This window comes from Acomys russatus, chromosome X (genome assembly GCF_903995435.1).
Source record: "Acomys russatus chromosome X, mAcoRus1.1, whole genome shotgun sequence".
In the NCBI taxonomy this organism is placed as follows: domain Eukaryota; kingdom Metazoa; phylum Chordata; class Mammalia; order Rodentia; family Muridae; genus Acomys; species Acomys russatus.
The window spans coordinates 52623084-52627466 of NC_067169.1; the positions used below are offsets into that span (position 1 = coordinate 52623084).

Genomic DNA, 4383 nt, shown 5'->3' on the forward strand with positions numbered 1-4383 from the left:
TATCTGTTCTTATGTTGAGAGACATCTAGGTTATTTCCAATTTTTGCTATTATGAATAAAGCCACAATGAACATGATTGAGCAAATGTCCTTGTGGTAGGATGGAGAGTCCTTTGGGTATATGCTCAAGAGTGGTACAGCTGGGTCTTGAGATAGACTGATTCCCAATTTTCTGAGGAACTGCCATATTGATTTCCATAGTGGTTGTACAAGTTTGCACTCCCACCAGCTATGGAGGAGTGTTCCCCTTGCTCCACATCCTCATCAGTATGAGCTGACACTTGTTTTATTGATCTTGCCATTCTGTCAGGTGTAAGATGGATTCTCAGAGTAGTTTTCATTTGCATTTCCCTGATGGCTAAGGATGTTGTACATTTCTTTAAGTGTTTTTCTTTTCCTTTGTCTATTTGAGTTTCTTTTTTTTTTCTTTTATCTGCATTTATTTTATGCTGAATTTATTCCCATGCCATCAGTTTTTGTTTCTTCAGGGATATCTTTTCCTTCTGTGCAACCTCCTCTTCTGGCTTTGTAACAACTTGTTCCTTTTCAGTGAGGATCATCTCAGTATGGCAGGCAGAGCCCATGTATGGGTTAATTTGACCATGAGTTCCCTAAATTCGCTGGCATCTTAGATACTTTGTTCACTAGCTGTGTTCAATGACCAGAGAATCTACATCAAAACCCTTACCTTCAGCATTACTATCTGCATTTTTAAGCATGTGTAGCAAAAATTCAGTACTACGTTTTTGTCTACCAACCTTGTGTCCAGCTCCATTGTTGAGCCTGTGTGCACCTACCAACTTTACCATTATACCACTGGAGCGGTACACATCGCTTCTTTATTTTTTTTTCATTAATTAGCTTTACATCTCCATAGGAAGTTCCCCTCCCTCCTCTCCTCCCAGTCCCTCCCTCTCACCTCCCCCTGTGTCCTCCCAGTCCCTCCCTCTCACCTCCCCCTGTGTCCTCCCAGTCCCTCCCTCTCACCTCCTCCGTGTCCTCCCAGTCCCTCCCTCTCACCTCTCCTTGTGTCCTCCCAGTCCCTCCCTCTCACCTCCCCCTGTGTCCTCCCAGTCCCTCCCTCTCCCCTCCCCCCTGTCCTCCCAGTCCCTCCCTTTCACCTCTCCTTGTGTCCTCCCAGTCCCTCCCTCTCACCTCCCCTTGTGTCCTCCCAGTCCCTCCCTCTCCCCTTTTCTCCCCCTGTGCCCTTCTCCCTTTCTTCTCGGAGAAGGGGAGACCTCCCATGGATATCGACCCGCCTTGGCTTATCAAGGAGAACTGGGCCTATCTTCTTCTATTGAGGCTGGACAAGGTTAGGGGAAAGGGATCCAAAGGCAGGCAACAGAGTCAGAAGCAGCCCCTGCTGTTAGAGGTCCCACATGAGGGCCAAGCTGTTCATCTGTTACATATGCGTGGGAGGCTAGAACCGTCCCATGGATGCTCTCTGGTTGGTCGTTCAGTTTCTGTGGGTCCCTATGGGCCCAACTTAGTTGAGTCTGTAGGTTTTCTTGTGGTGTTCTTGACCTCTCTGTCTCTTTCAATCCTTCCTCCTCCTCTTCCATGAGATTCCCTGAGCTCCACCTACTGTTTGGCCTCTGCATCTGTTTCCATCAGCTGCTGGGTGAAGCTACTCTGGTGATTGTTATGCTTATAAGTGGATATTAGCCATAAAGTATAGGACAGCCATGCTACAATCCACAGACCCAAAGAAGCTAAATAACAAATAGGGTCCGAAGGAGGATGCTGAAATTTCACCCAGAAGGGAAAATAAAATAGACATCTGAGGTAGATGGAGGGAGGGAACTGGGTGAGAGAGGGGGTGGGAGTGGAATGGGGGTGGGCATCAGGTGTGGGTAAAGTGGGGAAGGGCTGGCAGAAAAAACTGAAATTGGTGTGTGTGTGTGTGTGTGTGTGTGTGTGTGTGTGTGTGTGTGTATGTGTGTGTGTGTTTAGGGATATGTGGGCCAGGGGAGGCTCCCGGGAGTCTATGGTGGTGACCCTAGCAGAGACTCCTAGCAGCTGGGGATGTGGAGCTTGAAGTGGTCACCTCCGGTAGCCAGGTGGGACTTCCAGTGGAGGGAGGGGGACACCAACTTACATACAAAACTTTCGATCCAGCCAATCAATGACTGACCCAACTTGAGTTGCAAGCCATGAGAGAGAGAGTGCTCACCACTGATGCTATTAATAATGTTCTTTTACTCTTGCAGACAGGAGGCTAACACAAGTCACATTGTTTCTTTAAAGTGACATCTTTCAGACACTTGGTAGCTTTCTGGATATGCATACCCTTGATGGTCTGGGCAGTTTCCCAGGTGTTCTTAAAGTGAACATGAAGATTTGAACCTCTTGATTTGCATGGTTTTTGTAAGATTTTTTCTGGGTCACCTCAGACAGCTTACAGGAAGAGAGTGAGCTTCCTCTTTTGAGAATTCTCTGTTTAGATCTGTACCCCATTTCAAAATTTTAAATTCTAATCCTTGAACCTTGAGACAATGCTTGGATGCATGGCAAAGGAGCACTGAGCTACCAGGTGAAATTAAGGCTGCTAATCAGATGTTCTGAAGGTGGAGTGATTGTTTTAGATGTTCTGCGTGCCTCGATGTAATAACAAACATCCTTAAAAGTGAGAGAGAAGTTGAAGAGGACACCATGTAAATGGTTGAATGAGAGGGACCCAGTAAACACCGCTGGCTTTGAAGGTGGGAGAAGAGGACTCAAGCCAAGAATTGCAGGCAGCATCTGGAGCTGGAAAAGTCAAGGAAACATATCCTTTTCTTCAGTGTCTGGAAGGAACACAGCCCTGCCAATACCATGGCTTCAGTCCAGCAAGGCTCATTTTGGACTTCTGATTTCCAGAGCTATAAAATAAGATGTTTGAACTTGACATGGTAGTGTGTGCCTGTAATCTCAGCACTCGGGAGCTGGAAACAGAAGAATCAGGAATTCAGTGTCATTTTCAGCTATATAAGGATCCGAGGCCAGCCTGGCCTTATATCAATAATCATATACATATGATTATATATTATAATTGTATATTTGTTATGATGATGATCTATAATCAGAATAAATTTATGTCAGATGCTTTTTTTGTCATTTATTTGTCCAATAGGAGGAAACCAGCACAGGCTGCTTTTCTCAGCATCATATTTAGGAGGTTTGTCCACACTGTGGTGGGGACTAAACCTTACCGTTTTCTTCTTGGTTGCATTTTGCTTTCAGAGTTCATATGCAAAGTAGTCTGTTCCTGGTATTGCTTTTTCTATGGCTTATGGGATGAGAATGGTTTTGCATTATTAAGCATTTGGGGAAAATCACAATAAGAATGATACTCTGTGAAATATATATTTTAGTGTCTACAAATACAAACTTATTGGAACACAATTTATTCATTCCTTAATGTATTGTCAACAGAATCACTCCTGCTATTATGAGAGAGTTGAGTAGCTGCAACAACCTGTCTGCTCTACAAGCGCAAAGTATTTACTATCAGGTTCTTTAAATGAAAAGACTACCGAGCTAGGTGTGGTGGAGAACACCTGGGGAGGTAGAGGCAAGAGGCTCAGCAGCTAAGGACAGCCTCAGCTTCAGGGTAAGTCTGAGGCCAGCCTGGGCTATATGCAACCATGTCTCATAAAAATAACACTAACAAAAGATTAGTATACAGTCTTTATGGAAAAACACTACAGAGGTACTGTGTTAAAATAAAAGTAGGACCACCAGATGAACATTGCAACCCTGTTTCTGAATATCCATTCAAATCACTATGTCAAAGAGGTAGCTGTTTTCCTATGTTCACTCTAGCCTTATTTATTTATTTACTTTTGGTTTTTCTTTTCTTTTCTTTTTTAAAGATTTATTTATTTATTATGTATACAGTGTTCTGCCTGCATGTAGGCCTGCAGGCCAGAAGAAGACGCCAGATCTCATTATAGATGGTTGTGAGCCACCATGTAGTTGCTGGGAATTGAACTCAGGACCTTTGGAAGAGCAACAAGTGCTCTTAACCTCTGAGCCATCTCTTCAGCCCCCTACTTTTGGTTTTTCAAACAGGGTTTTTTCTGTGTAACAGCCCTGGCTGTCCTGGACTTGCTTTGTGGACCAGGCTGGCCTCGAACTCAGAGATCCTCCTGCCTCTGCCTCCCGGGTGCTGGGATTAAATGCGTGTGCCACCATGCCTGGCTTCCAGCCTTATTTATAATAGCCCAAATATGGACCAACAAACATGCCAAGTGACAGATGAATGGACAAATCAAGAGTGCTATGTACATATAACTGTTATCCTTAAAAAGGAGGAGATCCTGTCGTTTATGACTCATGATTAAACCTGGAGGGAGGACATTATAGCAAGTGAAGTAAGCCAGATATAAAAAGACAGATACTC

The 4383-nt window shown here is 44.3% G+C and overlaps 1 pseudogene; it reads right to left on the reverse strand.

Moving 5' to 3' along the window:
• Nucleotides 1-454: 454 nt before the first annotated feature.
• Nucleotides 455-2364, reverse strand: LOC127185163 (60S ribosomal protein L17-like; annotated as a pseudogene).
• Nucleotides 2365-4383: the final 2019 nt, after the last annotated feature.